The sequence below is a fragment of the Camelus bactrianus genome, chromosome 23, assembly GCF_048773025.1.
Source record: "Camelus bactrianus isolate YW-2024 breed Bactrian camel chromosome 23, ASM4877302v1, whole genome shotgun sequence".
NCBI classification, from domain to species: domain Eukaryota; kingdom Metazoa; phylum Chordata; class Mammalia; order Artiodactyla; family Camelidae; genus Camelus; species Camelus bactrianus.
This window is the reverse complement of record NC_133561.1, coordinates 38233785-38255234: the sequence shown is the minus strand read 5'-3', so window position 1 is coordinate 38255234 and position 21450 is coordinate 38233785. Positions and strand designations below refer to the sequence as shown.

General features: G+C 38.4%; 3 pseudogenes; 1 reads left to right on the top strand and 2 right to left on the bottom strand.

The window, feature by feature from the left end:
• The first annotated feature begins 7445 nt into the window (after window positions 1–7445).
• On the top strand, window positions 7446–8417 carry LOC141574861 (olfactory receptor 9G4-like; annotated as a pseudogene).
• Window positions 8418–9279: 862 nt separating this feature from the next.
• On the bottom strand, window positions 9280–10192 carry LOC105081029 (olfactory receptor 9G19-like; annotated as a pseudogene).
• A 10119-nt stretch (window positions 10193–20311) lies between these two features.
• LOC105081434 (olfactory receptor 9G1-like) lies at window positions 20312–21231 on the bottom strand (annotated as a pseudogene).
• Window positions 21232–21450: the final 219 nt, after the last annotated feature.

The following is a 21450-nucleotide window of genomic DNA, read 5'->3' as shown; positions in this document are numbered from 1 at the left end:
GCAGGGAAAACCTTATGGCTCCCCAGATAATCCCTAGAAAAGTCTAATTAGCACAATTTGGAGTTTCTATTGTCAGATACATGTGACTACATATATGATTACACTGTGACTTAGGTCCATGTTGTGAGTCCACTTTTAATGAAATACTCCTCATTTCATTATATCCTAATTACTATATTATCCCCATACTCCAAATGAACTTTAATTGTGTCTTTGGAGACTGAGGTGTCTGTTTCTGGGCTATTCTGTGGGAGGGGTCCCCAAGGGCTGCTGAGGAAATACATATATTGGGTCCAACAGAGCAGGCCAAGACATCAGAAGAGGGGGCATAGGGTGTCACTTCCTGGAGTGTCCTTCCTGACCAAGGTAAGCAGCTGGGCTCAGGGGCAGCTAAGTGGTTTGGCTTCTCTGTGATCTGAGTTGTGACCTCAGACAGAATCTGGCCTGGCTCTCAAAGGGTTGTTCTTATACCAAACACACACACACACACACACACACACACACACACACACACACACACACACACACACACACACACACACAGAGTCTTCTAATAAGAATTCCATTAATGATATATATAACCCTCACCTAGAATTCAAACTCAGTCCGGTAGTTAACCCTAGGACATCATGTACTTCCTTACACAGTGGAGAAAACAAGAGAACAAAAATGGTGACGTGCTTTTTGACTAGTGGTTCTGGTCCTCTGAGCTGTCCAAGCTGCTAGTGTGTCATATTCACTTCTTGGTGCTGATTTTCTGGTACTAGAGGGACACACTCTCCCCTAGAATTTTAAGTGCTCCAGTGGAGGGAGCAAGGAACAGCATTTCTGAAGGGGACACATGACTTGAGACGTCATTCTATATGGCATGCTTTAGCATGACTGGCTCTGACATCTTCTTTGTCATTTATTTTATTCACTTTTTAATTCCAATTCATTTCAAATTCAAGAATTATTTTAGCCCATCTTCCCATCTTAGTGGTTATGAGTCCTCTCTGTTATTTACTCTCCCTTCTTATTAGTGTGTTGGCAATGTCATACACTGACCCAGGGTGACCACTTGAAGGAAGGTTTGTCCTGAACAGTTGGAGCTAGGATAGAAGTAGATGATACTTCAGGGAAAATGAGCCTCAAGTGATAAAAGTAATTAACCATTAATTAACTTTAGAAATATTAATTAAATGCCAATTGGATGTTAGGAACAGTTTTATACTTTGGTGTTCAGCAGTCAGCAAAGCAATCTTTTTGGTCCGTGGTTAATGCATTCTAGTGGGGAAAAATAATATACAACTTAATAAACAAGAGTTAGAAGATTACTATAGGTCTTGGGGAAAACAGAGCAGGGTCTGAGCAGAAAAATAAAGATGCAGATGGTTGGTGGGAAGAGGATATGGAATTTAAAATAGGGTGATGAGAGTGGGCAGAAATGTCAGAAAATGACATTTGGTTGGGACTTGCAAGAGCTGAGAGTGTGAACCTGGCAAATATCTGGGGAAGAGTGTCTCAGGGGAAAAGACAGTTCAAATATCTTTGATGCTGGGGCAGGGCTGCTGTTTTTGATAAACAGAAAGTCAGCAAGGCTTGAAGAGACTGAAGGATGGGGGAGTCTTAGGAGATAAGGGCTTGTAGGTAATAGAGGGTTTGCTCATAGAGGAACTTGAGGCCACTGTATGGAATTTAACTTTAACTTAGAATAAATTGATAGATTTGTAGGGTTGTTTTAAGAGCAGAAGTGACATGACTTACTTTTTGTTTGTGTGTTTGTAAAGGACTGCATGGACTATTATATTGAAAATAGACTACAGAGGAATGAGCGTACAAACCAGCTAGAAGGATTTTGCAATGTTCTTGGCAAAAATGGTAGTAGTTTGGACCACAGTTGTATCAGTGGAGATGATGAAAAGTGCTAAGATTCAGGATATGTTCTGAAGGTAAGGGCACCAGGGTTTTTTGGAAGTTTGAAGAGAAGGTGGGAGAAAAAGAGAGTTGATTGATTCCCAGTTAGTGGCTTGAGAAACAAGAAGAGTAAAATTTCTTACTTAATATGAGAAATGAGCAGATAGATCAGTTTGGGGGACTGAAGATTAACAGTTCAGATGTAAATGTGTCAAGTTAGAAGTATTTATTACTTATCTCTTATAGTTATAGAATTTAACTTGGGCATCTTATAGTGGTAGAAATTTTAATTGCAAATCATAACCACAGAAATTATGGATAGAATTTTGGGGATTTATTGAACCATCTAAAATTTTGTGTGCTTAAGCCTATGTGCAGTTTTGGATGTTGGGGGGAAGATGTATTGCTTTTGTGAGGTTTTCAAAGAGATCCAGCAGTAGAAAAGTTTCAGAGCAATTAATGATTTTCCTGGTAAAGAGGTTAAGGTATGTACACAGCTCACATGATTGATTTTTATGGAAACAAGGATGACAATGCAAATCGTGGTGTTAAAATAAGATACACTTCCTCTCTAACTTCAACCAAGATGTCTGATGTCTCCAAAGATGCATGCATGTATGAGGGTCATTAATCTCTTCCACACACTGTATTGTTGTAGGTGAGGTTATCTATTCTTATATTTATGATAGATTCTCTAAGAGGCTTTAACAAATTGAAGTCATAGAAGGTGGATGCTGGAAAGGGATCAGTCACTTTGGCATGTGGGTAAGACTGTGTTCCAGGGAAGACAGGTGGCACTCTTAAAAGCATACAGGTTTGTAGCTGTTAATCCATACTTCTAATAGATAAGCAATAAGGGTTTACTGTATAGCACAGGAAATTATCTTGTAACAACCTACAATGGAATCTAATCAGAAAAAGTAACTGAATCTCTATGCTGTACACCTGAAACTAACCAATACTGTAAAGCAACTACACTTCAATAAAAAAAAAAAGGAAAGAAAACACACAGGTGATTAGCTCTGTCCCTATCACAGGACTCCTCAGTCCAAGGCAGATCGAATTTGCACTTCCAAGCCTGTCAATTCCTTGTGAAATGCATGTGAGTAGGTGAGCAAAAAAACAAACAAACAAACAAACAAAAAAAACCTTTCAGGATTGCAGAAAGATTATGAAGGACACTGCTATTTTGGCTTAAACTGTCTCTTGGTGGAAACTTGGCCTTTTGTTTTGTTTTGTTTTTTCTTGAGCTCAGATTTTAAAAGTAAATCAGATGTAATTCATTTTTCTCAGAATAAAAATAGCTACTATAAGTTAGGTATACTTTCTGGTGACACACAAGCCCAAGCATGTTACATCCATAGCTCTGATAGTTCTCTTACCTTTTTTAAAGGTGAAGAAATGTGGGTTGGGGGCTGTTAAGGACTTTCCCAAGGTGACAGAGCTACCAAGGAACAGAATCAGGATTTGAACTCAGGTGCCTTTTCAATTATGCAGTCATGGGATGCTGCTTATCCCAGCCCCGTCAGCCCTGCAAGGCTGCCTAGTGCAGCCCTGTCTGCTCTCAGCTGGGCTTGCTGCTATGTCTGTGTTTAGCCATAAGGTCAGTGAAGGCTGGATTACAAAGAATGGAATGGCCCTACTCTCATGTCACATGTCCAGCTTGCTGTCTGCTGGGGTCCCAAAAAGGATGCAGCCATAAGTGTCATTATTCAGCAAGTAAACTGAGGCTTACTTACATAGTGGTAGCAGAATTCCAAAAGTGAGAAGAGAAGCTTTCAGTGTCTCTTGAGATTGAGGCCTGGCATCTTCATGGTGCTGCCTATGTTGTCAACTGGTGGCCAAAGCAAGTCACAAGGCCATCCCAGATTGAAAGGTAGCATAACAGAATCTACCCCTTATATCATGAAATCAGGCCAAAACAAGTCACAAGGCCATCCCAGATTGAAAGGAAGCATAACAGAATCTACCCCTTATATCATGAAATCAGTGAAGAATTGCAGTCACTTAAGAAGTATGTATCATGTAGATCATTGGTTTGTGGTTAATTTATCACTTCTTCTTTTCCATATTAGAGGTTTGGTACCAAATATAATATGATTAATTTGTGATACAGTTATGTTTCACACAGAAGTCAGAATGGTGACTACGATTCAGGCTTTTAATAGAATGTTCTAAGGCATATCAATTTTATTTATCCACTCTTTTCAAGATTTTGTAGTTTCTTGTAGTTTTCTTACCAAAATACACAGGGGATGCTTTCATTACCAACCAATCCTTTGAAGGGATCTTGTCTTTAATATTTTTCTAGTATAACGTTAAATTACTGTATAAATACACATTCCTGGTTAGAAGAGAAATTGAGATTGAGAATCTTTGAGTCTTGTTTATCAGGATAAGCTCCCAGTTTACATAATCCCTAGTAATTCAATGAGTTTGAGTACATCTGTCCTACCTTTATCAGAAACTGGCCTCAACAGGTCATGGAGATGAAGGATTTCAGAGAAGTTCTGTATGTAAGAGGGGATTTTTCTTCTCTTTTATTTTTTTCTTAATTTAGCTATTTTTTTAATTTTAAAAAATTTAGTGGAAGTATAGTCAATTTACAATGTTGTGTCAATCTCTGGTGTATAGCATAATGTTTCAATCATACATATACATACATATATTCATTTTCATATTCTTTTTCATTATAAGTTACAACAAGATACTGAATATAGTGCCCAGTGCTATACAGTAGGAACTTGTTGTTTATCTATTTTATATATAGTAGTCATATATAGTAGTTAGTATCTACAAATCCCAAATTCCCAATTTATCCCTCCCCACCCCATCCCCCTAGTAACCATAAGTTTGTTTATTATGTCTGTGAGTCTGTTTCTGTTTAGTAAATAAATTCATTTGTGTCTTTTTTTTTTTAAGGTTCCACATATAAGTGACATCATATGGTATTTTTCTTTCTCTTTCTGGCTTACTTCACTTAGAATGATGATCTCCAGGTCCATCCATGTTGCTGCAAATGGCATGATTTCATTTTTTATGGCTGAGTAGTATTCCACTATGTAAATATACCACAAATTCTTTACCCAGTCATCTGCTGATGGACACTTAGGCTGCTTCCATATCTTGGCTATTGTGACTAGTGCTGCTGTGAACTTTGGGGTGCATGTGTCTTTTCTAATTAGAGTTCACTCTGGATATACACACAGAAGTGGGATTGCTGGATCATATGGTAAATCTATTTTTAGTTTTTGGAGAAATCTCCATGCTGTTTTCCATAATGGCTGCACCAAACTATATTCCCACCAATTTTCCTCTCTTTTAATCCATTCTATGATCTGAGGCAAGAGTAAACCTTGAAAATGTTAACCAGCTTGTGTCCCTTTCTCATAATGGTGATGACTACTGTTTGTGCTGGTTTTAAGGCCAAAATCCCTAATCTGGATTCCAGTGAATTTTGTGAGCTGATAACTCTATGGCTCATTCTGGTTCCTCTTTCCTTGCCATCTTTATTTAGCCCCTGTCAGCATCTTCAACTCTCCAGACTCTCTCATGTAAGGGATCTGATACATGTTTTTCCTTCTCATGGATGTGCTCTCCCTTCTCATTCCCCCCAACAATGGGCTGTATTGTGTTCATTTTTCAGATCAAATTTATACATCTTTTCTTCTGAGAAGACTTTAAGCTTAGATATATATGCACATAAACCCAGAACATTAATTTTTTTTCAGTTATTTGTCTAAGTCAGTAGTCTACTACTACTACAGTAGTAATTGGCTCTGTCCAGATATTTTAGGTTCCCACCCCAAATTATATTGTATTAAAAATGAGCTTCAGAAGTTCCAGATTTTTAAAAAATTCTTTAGACAAGTGATAACATAGCAGAAATAGTTTATAGTAACCATTGAGGTGGTGTCCATGACCCACCATTTTATCTGCTACCAATTTAATAACCAAAAATTCCTGCCAAGATAATTCTACTCAAGCTTGAGCATATTCAGAAGGAAGTTGTACAAATAAATAACAACATAGTACTGTAACTGGGGAGCTCCTGGGATGTGTGGGAATCAATCATGTGAGTGATGTAGTTTGGTGGAAGTTCCAGTAGGTGAAAACAAGTGGTGAGGAAGAGATTTGTAGAGGTTTAAGTTAAAGCCACTTTCTAGAACCTTGGATGTATGACTAGAGCATCTGTGCTTTGTGTGTTCATGAGACGTGATCCATTAGATACTGTAAAGAAACGGAATGGTCCTCTTTAACCACAGTGTCATCAGTCAAGTCACATCCTCTCTGAACCTATTAGCTACATTTGAAAGGTTAGGATACCCAATCTCTGAGAGATATCTCACAAAGTAACAAGTGAAAACAATAGAACTTGAAGTAGGAAACTTGGATTTGCATTCTACTCATAACACTGTTTCTGGCTTAGCTCAAAGATAAGTGTTTTAACATTTAAGTAAAGCACAATCTTCTTAATTTTAGTTTGCTCTCACTGCGTCTCTGCCTGGGGGGAAGTAAGCTGGTCACTGGGGCATTAGCACTAATTCTATAGTGTTTGACATTAGATACCTTCTCTTAGCTTCTCTCTGAGAGCCATGCAAGTTCAAGATACAAACTTTGAAGGATTCATGGTTTCTCAATATATCTTTAACACCAAAAATTTGGTTCTTCCTACTATTCACCACCTACTGTATCAAAAAATGTTTAAACCATATATACATATATGTATGTGTGTGTGTATATATATATATGTATATAAATCTCACGTTAACTAGAGAAAAACATGGAATAAAAACACTTTTAAAAAAAATCTATTTTCATAGGTGAAGAAATTCAGGTTGTCAGAGGATTATAGGATTGCCTTAATTGGGGAACAAGAGAAACAATATATTTACTAATAAGAGAGGCAAGTGGCTTAAAAGCTGAAAGCACATACTTTTCATAAAGAAAATTTGAGGTTCAAATATCAGCTGCTGTTGACTAGTTCTGGGACCTTGGAAATGTTTCTTAAATTGTGTGAGGATTATAATAATACTTACCATATACATTGTGGAAAGAATTAAGTGGTTAAGTATAGAACTGAGGATACTCTGAGCACAGTGAGTCATGTTTGTACTAGTCTGTTTGTATTAACAGTGGCAGGAGTAGCACAATGAACTGGCATTTGTAAAGCGACCAGCATGTGCCTGACACATAAACACTCACTGACACACACGGGACACTCACATGCTGGGTGCTCACCGTGGGCCTGACATTTGGCTGGATGCTTTCCTTTATGTCTCCTTAACTCCATCAGACCACCTGTCATAGCTATCATTTTTCTCACCTGCTGGATGAGACTAAGGGACTTGCCCTGCATGAAACAATTAGTAAGTAAAAGCCCTAATTTCAAAATCAGATCCCGACTCCCATTCCGGTGGTCTTTCCAAGTCACAGACTGAATTTTTTACCATTTTATCTAGACAGTAGGGGTTCATGAATTGTTGACTTGATCCATATACTTTTAATTCTTTCAAAACAAAAATCACTAATTTTTTTTTTTTTCTCATGACCATTATCAGGCTTTCCCCTCTGTGGACATGGAAATAGGAAATTGCACTGTCCTGACTGAGTTCATCTTACTGGTCTCTCTTCAGACCCACAGTGGCAGCTGATTCTATTTGGAATATTCCTGGTGCTCTACCTGACCACCTTGTCAGGGAACATGACCCTAGTTATCTTGATCCATGTCGGCCCCCCCCCCTGCACACACTTATGTATTTTTTCATTGGCAATCTGTCTTTTTTGGATTTCTGGTACACTTCTGTGCATACTCCCAAATCCTGGCCAATTGTGTCTCAGAAGATAAGCACATTTCCCTGGCTGGGTGTGGAGCCCAGCTGTTCTTTTCCTGTGTTGCGACTTACAGTGAGTGCCATCTCCTAGTGGCCGTGGCCTACGACCGCCACTCGGCCATCTGTAACCCGTTACTCTACTCAGGCACTATGTGTACCAGAGTAGCTCTCTGTACCAGACTCATTGCTGGCTCCTACACAGGAGGCTTCTTGAATGCCATCACCCATGCCACCAACACATTTTGACTGAGGTTCTGTGGCAAAAATATCATCGACCACATCTGCGATGCACCACCATTGGTGAAAATGTCTTGTACAGACACCCAGGTCTATGAAAAGGTCATCCTGGGAGTGGTGGGCTTCACTGTCCTCTCCAACATTCTTGCCATCCTGATTTCCTATTTCAACCTCCTCCTGGCTATTCTGAGGATCCACACAGCCTCAGGAAGGCGCAAAGCCTTCTCCACCTGTGTGTCACACCTCATCTTGGTCATGCTCTTCTATGGATCCTTGCTCTTCATGTATTCAAGGCCAAGTTCCACCTACTCCCTGGGGAAAGACAAAGTGGCTGCCCTGTTCTACACTGTGGTCAACCCACTGCTCAACCCTCTCATCTGTAGCCTGAGAAACAAAGATGTCAAGGAGGCCTTCTGGAAAGCAACACAGACCAGAAGTTGCCAGAGATGAAGGTTATCTTTTGGCAGCATGCTCTCATTGCACTTTCTACATTACTGGCTTATAAACATGTTTGTAAATGTTGCAACATTTCAAGTAAATACAATAGGTTATACTTAAAAGATGAAACATTGTGATCAAACCATTTTTAATTATTTATTATTATTTTGTTGTGATTAAACTATTTTAAATCCAAAATACCGAGCTGTTTGATGTTCTACAGTGTTGTATTTTTCTTCTTGGCAGTACTCGATTTTCATACAAGTTATCAGCTGGATTATCTGTGAGAGGTTTTAGAAAGAGAAAAGAGGAGTTGGTAGGGTTTCACGCACATACTTTGACTTTGAATCTTAGCAGACTTTTAAATAACACGCCACTGCCCTCTCTTTTTCCATCACAATATTCTTCACATTCCTTTCTTTTCCATTACCACAGACACTCTGTGGGTACTGAACAAGAAGGATCTGGGGTATATTCCACAAATCTCAAGAATCAATTTAATATTTTCTTCACATTTCCTTAATACCTCATTAAGTAGGTGGAAAAAATTGGATCTATCTCAGGGGAGATAGTAAATTAACATTCAACCATTTGGGATTCCAGAAGCAATACATAATATTCTATATCACATTAAACCTTGATGTTGTTCTTTGAAAAATACACTAATACTACATTGAATCCATCTTTTGTAGAATAGATTATAGCATGATCATTAAAGTAAAACAAAGCAATGCAACAAAAGAAAATATTTTTCACTGGATTTTTTTGACTAGATAAACAAATGTTTTATTAATGCCTCTCCATATGCCTCTCCTGAAGCAATTTATTTGCACTGAGCACTGATTTGAGAAATGTATGTAATTTAGACTTCACATTATGTTACCTTGAAGGGTTTCTTCAGAGTTTCTTTCACGTCTTTATTCCTCAGACTGTAGAGCATGGGGTTCAGCATGGGGAACAGCACAGTGTAAAATGTGGGCACCAATTTGTCCCTCTCGAGGGACTAGCTGGGTGAGAGTAGATGTAGAGAGTGGAGCCACAGTACAAGGTGACAGAGGCCAGTCGGAGGAGCAGGTGGAGAAGGCTTTAAAGCGGCCCTGGGGAGAGCGGATCCTCGGGATGGCAGCGATGATGAAGAGGCAGGAGGCCAGGATGAGCAGAGCTGGTGTGATGACATTGGAGGCCAGGAGAAAGTACAGCACATCCTGGTAGGTCTCTTCCACATCACATGCCAACTTCACCAGAAGTGGGACATCACAGAAAAAGTCATCAACAACATTGTCACCACAAAAACTCAAATTGAGTGTGTTGCTGGTGTGTATTATTGCATTGACAAAACCTCCAGTGTAGGAGTAGATAACCAAGCAGATGCACCGTCTCCTTGGTATGGCCTGAGCATACAGAAGGTGGTTGGAGATGGCCACATAGCAGTCATAAGCCATGGCAGCCAATTGGTAACACTCACTGTACCTGAGCCCAGCAGAGAAGAACTGAGCTGCACAGCCAGGAAAGGAGATGCTCTTGTCTTCAGAGATGCAGGTCATGAGGATCTTTGGGGTGTAGACAGAGGAATACCAGAGATCCAGTAAAGACAGATTCCCAATGAAAAAGTACATGGGTGTGTACAGCCTTGAGTCATTACAGATCAACACCGTGAGAGTGGTATTTCCTACCAGGGTCACCGAGTAGACACCAAGGAACATCACAAAGAGGACCAGCTGCATCACAGGGTCTGTCATGAAGCCCACCAGGATGAACTCAGTGACCGTGTGATTGCTTCTCTCCATGCTTTAAGGAGACCTCACCTACAAATGAAAGAGTGAGATGTTTACGGCAACCAGTGCCAAAGGAGGTCATTCTCTGTTACAAATCTGTGAGATATGGTCAAGGCCATGGTTATTGGAGTAAGGAAGATCTGAGCAGGAATCTTGGCTGGGTTGGGCAAGTGATGGAAACTTTCTGAGCCACAACATATTTATGTCTTTAAAATGAATTTAGTATTAGGAAGCCTTAATGCTGTTTGGCCATTTATTCTTGTATTAAGAAAATATTTCTTGAGCCCTTGGTGCTGTCTAGGCATTGAAATACAGCAGTGAGGTTGATAAGGTTGACCCTTATGGAGTCTTCATTTAGAAGGGAGAGATACATAATACATAAACAAAAAAGTATAGAAATATTTTTAGTTAATGCTAGATGATATTAAGAAAATTAAACTGGCTCATGAAGTGAAGAGGAACTGGGAGTGGAGCTAATTAAATTCAACCACTGAGGGAAAAAAACTGTTTCCCATTTCCCAGCTACAAATGGACAAGTAATTCAAAGCCTGTGAGATGTGGGAAAGGACCTGTGGTTTAGAAGGTAGTGACAGATGAAGGGTGGTAGAATATATCATCCCAATATGCCAATTTGGCGTAAGAATTATTTTAAACTAATGGCATTAAAAAAAAAAAACAGTAGATACCCAAGTACAGTTTGATCTCCCCTTTACTTCCTTAAAACAAGAGTAAAAACTCTCATGTGAGAGCCACCCTCCCAATACCAGGAGAAAAGAAACATTCTTATTATCAAAGACAGGAAGTTGAGACCAGAAGAATTCTGCACAAAGAGACCTTGTTAAAATAATTCTTTTTTTCTTTTTCTTCCATGTTGTAGCATGTATCATTATTTTATTCTTTTTTATTGCCTAGCAATATTCCTTTATATAGATAAACTATATTTTGTTTACCCATTCATCAATTGACAGATACTTAAGTTTTTCCTTTTGGCAATTATGAACAATGCTGCTATGAAGAAATTTTGAGTAGAAATCTAGGAGCAGAATTGCATAGTCACACAGTAAATCTATATTTAACATTTTTAAGAACTGCCAGACTGTCTTTCACATTAGCTGCACCATTTTTCAATCCCACCAGCATGGTGTGAGGGTTCTAATTTTTTCTTATTTTCACCAAAACAAGTTGTCTGCCTTTGTAATGTTAGCAATGCTAGTGTTTCTGAAGTGTTATAATACTGTGATTTTTATTTACATTTTCCTAATGACTAGTAATGTTGATCATTTTTTCATGTGCTTATCAGCCATTTGTTTTTCTTCTTTGGAATAATATCTATTCAAATCTTTGGCCCATTTTTAATTAGGTTTTTTGTCTTTTTATTGTTCAATTGTAAGAGTTCTTATATATTCTGGATACAAGTCTCTTATCAGCAATATGACTCGCAAATATTATCTCCCACTTTGGATTATCTTTTCACTTTCTTGGTGATGTACTTTCATGAACAAAGGGTTTTAAATCTGATAAGGTCCAATTTATGTATTTTTTCCTTGCTTGTTTTTGGTGTCTTATCTAAGAAATAATCTAGCCCAATAGCCTAAACCCATGGTCACAAAGATTTGCTCTTTTTGTTCTAAGATTTTTATAGTTTTAGTTCTTAAATGTAGACCTATGACCCATTTTGAGTTGTTTTCTGTATATGGTGTGAGACTGGGAACCAACTTCACTGTTTTGAGTGTAAATATCTAGTTGTTCCAACACCAATTGTTGAAAAGATTATTCTTTCCCAACTGAATTATCTTGGCACCCTTGTCAAAAATCAGTTGATTATTGTTTCAGTTTCCTGTTGTCCCTGTAACAAGTTACTTCATACTTATCTTATAGTTCGTTAGGGTTAGAAGGTGGGCTCAACATGGTTCCGACAGGGCTGAAATCAAGGTGTCGGCAGGGCTGTGTTCCTTCCAGGAGACTCTCAGGGAAAACCCTTTCCTTGCCTCTTTCAGCCTCTAGACGCTGCCCACATTCCATGGCTCACGATCCCTCTCCTCCATCTTCAAAGTCAGCACCATTGTGTCTCTATGACCATTCTTTAACAATCACATCCCCCCTGACTCCTTCTGCCTCTGTTTTCAATGTTTAAGGATCCTTGTGATTATGTTAGGTCCAGCCTATAATCCAGTATAATCTATTTTAAAGTCACTTGATTAGCAACCTTACTTTCCACTTCCTTTGTAACCAAATATATTCACATGTTCCAGGGATTAGAATATGAATGTTTTGGAAGGCATTATCCTACCTACCAAAACCACAATTGTAGCATTTTTTTTTTTTCCTGGACTCTCTATTCTATTCCTCTGATCTCTGTGTCTGCCTTTATGCCAGTGCCTCACTGTTTTAATTCCTGTAGCTTGTAGTAAGTTTTTAAATTGAGATGTCTGAGCCCTCCAGCTCTGTCCTTCCTTTTGCAACAATTCTTAGCTTCCTTTTGCCTACACATATATTCTTAGTCACTGTTTCACAATTGCTTCTCTTTGTTCAACTTGTAGAAATCATTTAGATTTTGCCACTTCTTTGGGTCTTTATTTCTTCATGAGGGCTTCCCTGTGATATAAAACTTATACTAAATAAATGTGTATGCTTTTCTCCTGTTAATTTGTCTTATGTCAGTCTAATTTTCAGGCCCAGACCCTAAAGTAAAATTTTGCCTCCCCTACACAGTTTTCCTCCACAATCATAGAGGAAATTCTCCCCTCAGTTATTCTGCAGGATCCTTTGGCACATTTATCATAAATCCCAGAGAGAGAATCAAACTGAGCATTAGAGTGAACTGTCACAGTGGAGACCTGCAAATTATCCATCTGGTTATGGCAAGTAAAAAAAAAAAGTAATTGTAAGCTCTTTTGGGGTCTAAAAGCCTAGGATTTAGCACTGTTTTCCAGTTTTTATAACTAGCCATGTACAGTTCTACAAAGGACACATCCCAGTTTGATCCCATCTGTTAGTGGTAGTTCTCAGTTCTATCACATTCAAAAACTTCCACTTTACAACAAACATTTTTTAATGTTTTTTTTTATGGTGCTAAAATGAAATTTATAGTTAATATAACATTTTGGTCCTCTGAGACCCAAAATCCCATTTGGCAGTTGTTCTCCCACACATAAAACAAACAATACTCTTGGACACCAGCAGGGTGTCCAAGAATTCAACACAATTCTGACATTATCTACCCTGAGATAGCATTGGATTTTACAGGAAAAGGGCTCAGTCCCACAAGACTGCTCCTTCTCCCAACTTCAGATACCAGTTGCAAGCCCAGGTTGTTACCTGTATTTCTGAACAACCTTCTATAAATCAGAGGTTTCCAGAAGCCCCCAACTTGAGTTTGATTAAATTCCCAGAGCAACTCCCAGAACTCAGAGAAACATTTTATCTAGGAGTTATGTGAAGGACTAAAAAGACAGCTGGAGAATATCCCTGAGGGGTAAGATTACTTGCGATGATATTGTGCCCAGTTCACCTTTTCATGAGTCTACTGGGTCTCTGGGGTCATGCAGAGATGTGAGCCCACTAGGAAACAAACTCAAAGACAGTAGAAATTTTTTTCTGTTTTGTTCATTGCTGTACACCTGGTACCTAGAATATTACCAGGCATATAGTAGACACACATACATATTTAATGAATGAATGAGTGAATGAATGAATGAGTTGCAAGAGAAACAAGTCCATAGTATCAGTTTTCTGGGCGGCTTCTAATGATGTCATTTTATCCTTTGACTATCAACAGAATTGTTTGAAATCTTCTATGTATTTTCTGGTGCGAGTAACCCTTGGCCAGTTGTGTTGCCTGCAGAAAGGAATAGGGAGAAACAAAGAAATCTGCCTACAAAATATCCTTACCAAATATTTCTTTGTCCAAATGGACTGAGTCTGTGTTGTCAGCTAAAGAATGTCACCATCTGGCCCTACGGGGGTTAAGTCATTAGCCACTGAATTTGCCGACCTTCAACACACCCTGAAAAGAGTTCAGGCTGGAGATGAGGAATGAGACACTGTGCTCTGGGAAAACTGTCAGGACAGGCCTTCAAATAGATATTTCCAGGAGGAAATTCTATGAATGCAATTTCCTGCATCTTCCCTTAGGAAGAGAAGCACTAAGATCACTAAGACGTCTGGGTCTTGTGACCAGCAGCAACCTTCTATCAAGGTGTGTGCTTGATTGCACGATGCCTCTAAAACCATGTATATGCTGACCTCCCCTCTGGTGTCTTCAGAGCAGTTCCTCAGAGACATCTAAGAGGGTGTCCCTTGTGTCTCTCAGGCAATAGTCCTAAGTCCCCAAATAAAACTGAAAATCACGGCTCTCACATTGTGCTTTTTTTATTTCAGTCAACAGTGTAAGAGAAGCTTTTCAGGTCAGCAACAGACTTTCTGTCATTATATGCCACGATGGATATAGGAAGCCTGCTCTAGAAATCAGAGCTGACTGTTTAAACCAGAGACAGCTTGGATACCATGAAAAAAATTGACTTTCAGGCAATTAACAAGGATTCCACTTCTCCATCACTAGTCAACATTGTAAAGGCTCAATTTCTTTATATGAGAAGCAAGGATAACTTATCCCTCCTACAGTGTGTTGTTACTGAGATAACTCAAGGGAGGACTAATTTCAGTGCCTGGTACATCATAGACACTCAGGTAACCAGTGGTTCTCAAATGTCATGCCCATGGCATTCACCTGGCCCAGCCCAGAGCTCCTAACTCAGCAGGCTGGTGGTGGGGCCCAGGAACCAGCTTCCACTGAAGCAGCCCGAGGGCTTGTCTGCGGATCAAGTCTGAGAGATGCTGGAATAAATATCAGTTGTTTCCTTGTTTTTCTTCATATCAGGAGTCCTACCTCCATTTGAATGTTGTGAAGACTCAAAAGAGTTAACAAATGCAAAGATGTGTCACATGTTCACATTTTAAAAGGGAAGCTACAGACAGAGCTACTTTGAATCCTGACACCAACACAGGAGAAGATGGGGCACACATTTCCCTGGGCAGGGACTGACTCAAAGAACTGAGTTCTGTGTTTGTTAACCAGAGCCAGAACACTGTGACAAGCCAGCTGTGTTTGCTAACCATCTGACGTGTTCTGCTTCCTAACTAAGGATATATTTCTGTGTCAAATTAAACAATGCACTTTTCTTTCAAAACGATTAAAATATAACCTTTTATATTTTGAGAGAAGCTTCTCTTAGCTGGAATTCTTCTCAAAAATGCCATATGCCTTTTTGCTATCTTAAAGAATATTAAACTGAAAGAAATTTGAACTTTTTTGAATGTTTTTTGGCCTTTAGAAAAATAACCTCTAGTAATCACTGCTGCTTCATCCAGTTACCTCAGTTGCCCTTGAGATATTAACAATGCTGCTTCTTTTGTAAGTGGTTCCTGATAGTAGCTTGCTTGTTGTTTTTCTGGTGTAATTATGTCATTATTATTATTTTTCTTTCATCCCTTGTCTTTTTCTGTAGTATTAATGGATATTTTTGTCTCTAATAATGAAAAGTGCTACTTCTTCTTGTGAGCTCCCAGAAGTTTCAGAAACTTCAGTAGGAAGATGGTGAAGATATTTCAAAAGATGCCCTTTCATTAGCACATATTGTATCTTAGTATGTGAATGATCTTAAGACAGGTTGTGAGGAACAGGTAACATTTTCCATCTAACTGTAGCATCTGAATTGGTCAACTTACCTAAAATTATCAGCAACATCATCACCTCAACAGGGTTCAAATCTGCCTGTCCCAGAATCTTTTATGCCAGTTTCTGAATACCCAGGGTTGTACTTCCTGCAGCCCCTTAGGCTTTCCTAGGCTTTGTTAATAACTAACAGGACAATTAAATAACATTGCATGTTGACAAAGTGGGTATTATTCAATGATGGGAAATATGTATTTTTTGAGACTACAATTCCCTGGTGAAATGTAATGTCAAAATTTCCATTGCCATTCTCTCTAGTTATGTAGAAGGCAAAATAAACATATGTGCACACGCTTGTGTATACTATACATTTATATGCATATATTTGCATATTAAAGCATATACATTCAGTAATGCTGATATCTTTATTATCTGTTGAATACCTTTCTTTTGTCTTTCCAAATCCATTCTCTACACTTTTAACCTGCTCTTTGCTTCAGGATGATCAGCTGTCTTAACTGTACCAGTAGGTTCCTTTGTGCTCTCTCTGCTTAATGGGTTTAACCAGTGGTTGTCACTAGCGAGGAAGTAAGTGAGGTCAGAGTGATTTTTCTCTGTCCTCTTTGTTTGCAAAGATACTACAGATGTCTGCATCCCTGGAAATAGACCATAGCTCCTGCCAAGTGACCCATTTCCAAGCTCTCTCTCCAGAGCGTATAACCTCACTCTGTTCTTACACCATCAAGAATAGAGAAGTAACAATCTCCAAAGTTATTAGTTCTAGGGTTAGTACACTATTTCTTGGGATACAAATAGAAATTATACATATCTTTTGGTAAGTTGGCTTTTGTTGAAATTTAAATCTGGACTATCCAATGGAAGAAAAGAAACAGGCAGGCAGAAAGCCGTATTGCAATATTTAACTTACAGAGACAAGAAGGGAGCAATTTCCCAATGTGCCACAAACCCTAGATCATAACCAAATATTTTGTTGTTCAGATACTCATGGCAATGTCTCATGGATTAGGTGATTCTTATGGAATGAAGTAGCTAAGAAAACAACAAAGGTGATATTTTTCTTGTAAGGAAAAAATATCTGTCTTTACTTGGATAAAAACTAGCTCAAGATGGTCCAGTAGGGAAATGCCACTCATTGATAATTCTCCAGGCTGAGCTAGTTTACAGCCACTGAAAACTTGAACCGATGGGGAAACATGGATCCTTTGAGGAAGAATCTTGAAACTTAGCCAATGTGTACACTATACATCTTATTCCAAGGCTTCTTGTGAATGGCTAGCTACCATTTATGAGAGTAATCTTTTATGGGGAAAAGGTAAATATCTAGATCTTCTGTGGGTTATTGGATATTGACTCTGAATTAACACTAATCTCCAGTGATGGAAAAACATCAGGGGTACACACTTAACAGTGGGTCTTGTAAAATAATTTAAAGATAGTTTTGGCTTGCATGCATCTCTCATTGAGCCCAGTCAGAACAGATATGTAGATGATTATTTTTACCCAGACCCAGACATCATATTGGGTACAGCTACATACAATACAACAAAACCCTCATTTTAGCTCCCTGTCCCTGACCCATGGAATGAGGATTACCGTTGTTGGGAGTTCAAGTAGAAATTCCTGTAATTGCTTCCCCTAGATCTCCTCAGCTAAGGCAGTATACAAAATGCAGTGTAGCCTCCCTGGGGGCAAGTGCTGATATTAGTGCTTTCATCAAAACTTGAAGATGCCAGGTTAGGGATCTCAGTCCCTCACATTGAACTCCTCTCTTTGTCTGAGGGAAAAGGATTGAGGGTCTTCAAAGGGGAGGACATGAGTGAACAATGATGGAATGCTTCCCCAGAAAAACACCCTCAGGTGCTCTGACCCTTTGGAATCCAGGAAGTACCCTGGTTGTGCTGGGCTCCTCCTGCATTGAACTGATAGGGGCCACTCTGCTGGGCAGGGTGATTGATGCCAGTCACCAGAGAAAAATTATTGGAGGCTGTAAAATACGATCAAGAAGTATCATGGCTGGAACCCAGGGGATTTAGTAGTGCATTTCCTAGCATCTCCTTAGCCTTCTCTTTCAAAGGAAAAGTACCACAAACAAATAAAAACAAGACAATCAAAGACCCAGTTCTAACAGTAAGATAATTTGGACAACTTACCAGATAACTTTCATTCAACTGAGGGGCTGAGAAAACGTGAAGGGACCACAGCCATGCAAGAAGGGAGGTAAAGAGGGAGGTTTGCTTTGTAATTATTACAATGGGAAGTTAAAGTAAATTTTAGCCATATGGATCCTATTGCCCACCTCCTTTTTTTTTTCACCAGATACAACTCTGAATGTGAATTTAAAAAACCCTATATAGTGTGATTTTGGGGATACCAAAAGTCCTGCTTTCCAGAAATATCTACTGGCCATCACTTGCTGTGAAAGACCATAAGTATCAATTTTTTAAAATAGCACATGGAAATCCAAGGAAATTTTTGCATGCTGAAGTATACTCACAAACATTTGTACTTAGAAAAATGTTTATTAAAGCTCATATATCTAAAAGACACAGATTAGAAACTACTTTCATTTAAGACTTCGAACTTCATTTGTAATTTGAGTAATAAAAGTCTCTTAGAAATATATGCTGTAATTTCAAATTAATGTTGAAGATTCTTCTGAATGCTTTACAACCATAAGCTGCACATGCAACATTCCCAACAGTCAGTAAAAAAAGCTGACTGCCAAATTTACACTTAAACATATTATAAAACATTCTCTAAAACACTAATGCCATATATTTAATTAAAGCTTTATTACTTTCTCATTTTTTTTTAATGTCTTCCTAGGATCATCATTATCTGTATCTTATCATCTTACTGGGATCTGGTAATGCTATTTAGACTTGGTTTTGGAGTTGAGATTACTTTTTCATATACAAAATACTACGGCTGTACACTTAGGTCAATGAAATTTACCATATCTGGGTATATTGAAAATTATTTGGAGAACGGGACTTGGTTTGTTCTTTTGAAAGGATTTAAGTAGGAGATCTTGACAAGTAGTTTGAGTATCTTCATTGTAGTTAAATATCAAGATTTACAATGCTAGGATGTTTCAAGAATAGGTTTTTTACACCAACGTAACTTTTTGTTACTGACACTTCCCCATAGAATGATGTAGTTAGAATATATTTTATAGAAAGTTTTTTATTATTAGTAGGTAATAGATATCTTTTAGAAAATGAGAGTCTGCATAAATAGCTTTTGGTTTCAGAACGTTGTCTAAATCAAGCATCTCAGGGTTATACTGTTGGGCCTAGCTTCTGTTGGATTACTTCGTGTTACAACCAGTAGTGATGATATATGTTGGATTTAAATTTCAGTTTAATATATATCCCTGCCTGTGCTGATTAGTCTTTCCTGCTCTGAGTGGAGTTGCTACATTTTGGGGAACTACTTGCTGACATTTTACTTTCTTGCATTTTTAAAACTGCTTATACCTATAGAAATAAGGACATTTTCAGGATTATTGAAATGCATTACATTAACATTGTTTCAGTTTTAAAAATCAAAATTGTATGCATCTCATCATATTTCCTCACTTGCCTAATCACTCCCTTTACATATTCCCTATAAAATTTTTCTCTTTAGAATAATGTGTACACATAGACTTTTATTTCTCAAGTTCTTTCACCTCATTGTAGTTATTATTATTATTTATTAAAATTATTGTGTTTGATGCTCAAAGAGTCACAATTTGGAAGAAGTCCATGTAGATTCACTACTATAAAATAAAAGAATAGCCCAGTGGGTTACACAGTGATTCACAAAAATCGTATCTATGGGAACTTGATTGATTTTTTCCCTTAATTGAGCAACATGGGTAAGAGATGTAGATTGAAGAGGTCATGCTTGCTAAGTCTAGTTGTACTGATTATTTCATGGATGACTCTGGATCTTTGTCTTAATGATTCTGGGGGAAAAATTATATAAAATGCTTAAGAAATTTAGTTATGGGTATGGAAACTGATGATTTCCACTACTTAATATTCATAGAAAAAACTGAAAATTTAATTCAGCATTCTTTTTCTGTTTCTAGGAAAAACTATCTAAATATTACCAGCCAGTCAAAAACCTTCATATGCTAAAGGAGTGTGCTGTTTTCTCACTGTAGTAAGATAGAAAGTAGGTTTTGGTTTCAAGTTCTTTGTGTCTAGTCTACAGTAACATGAAATTTAATTAAAATCCTTATATTTCTATATTTAAATTTTATCCTCCAAATTGCCTTAATTTTCTCACTTAGGTGTCTTGAATGGCCAGGTATCAAGGGTGCAAATTCTTTAACAGTCATGGTGAGAATTCTTGAGCATGATGGAACGTCATGGCTGCACTTCTTGAAATATAATTACCTGATGAAAAATTGTCTTTGCATCTCATTAAAAGGACTGGATCTTGATTTATTTGAGGAGTTTATTCAGAGCCTCTCTCACATCCTTATTCCTCAGGCTATAGATCATGGGATTCAACATGGGAAACAACACAGTGTAAAATGTAGAAACTATTTTGTCCCTGTCCAAAGAATAGCTCAATCGTGGACGAGCATAGATGTAGAGAATGGAGCCATAGTACAAGGTTGACAGAGGCCAGGTGGGAGGAGCAGGTGGAGAAGGCTTTGAGCTAACCCGGGGTGGAGTGGATCTTCAAGATGGTGGTGATGATGAAGAGGTAGGAAGCCAGTATGAGCACAGAAGGTGTGATGACATTGGAGGCCAGGACAAAGTACAGCACAGCCTGGTAGCCATCCTTCCTGCCACAAGCCAGCTTCACCAGGGGAAGCAGATCACAAAAAAAAATCATCAATGATGTTGTCATTACAGAAGTCCATGGTAAAAGTTCTTTTGGTAATGATGGAAGAGTTAATAAAGCCACCAAGTTATGAGGCTGCTACCAAGAATGCACACAGCCTAATGGGCATGGCCTGAGAGTAAAGCAGTGGCTTTGAGATGGCCACATAATGGTCATAAGCCATGGCAGCCAACAGGTAACACTCACTGTACGCCAGCCCAGCAGAGAAGAAGAACTGAGCTGCACAGCCAGCAAAGGAGATGCTCTTGTCTTCAGAGATGCAGGTCACTAGGATCTTTGGAGTGTAGACAGACGAATACCAGAGATCCAGGAAAGACAGATTCCCAAAGAAAAAGTACATGGGTGTGTGCAGCCTTGAGTCATTACAGATCAACACCATGAGGATCATGTTTCCCACCAGGGTCACAAAGTAGACACCAATGAACACCACAAAGAGGACCAGCTGCATCACAGGGTCTGTTGTGAAGCCCAGCAGGATGAACTCAGTCACTGTGTCATTGCTTCTCTCCATGGTTATTGGAATCTCACCTAAGAAGAGAAAAAATGAGAATTCAGTTTAAATCACTGTCCTGTATACATAGAAAATATGTGAAATAATCTATGACCTACAGTGTAATTTTTCATTTTAGAAAGCATTTTCATTTTGTAATAAACCACTTAGACTTTACAATTATATATATTGTTAAATGATAAATTTAGGTACATTAATGTTTCAATAGTTTATTTGAGC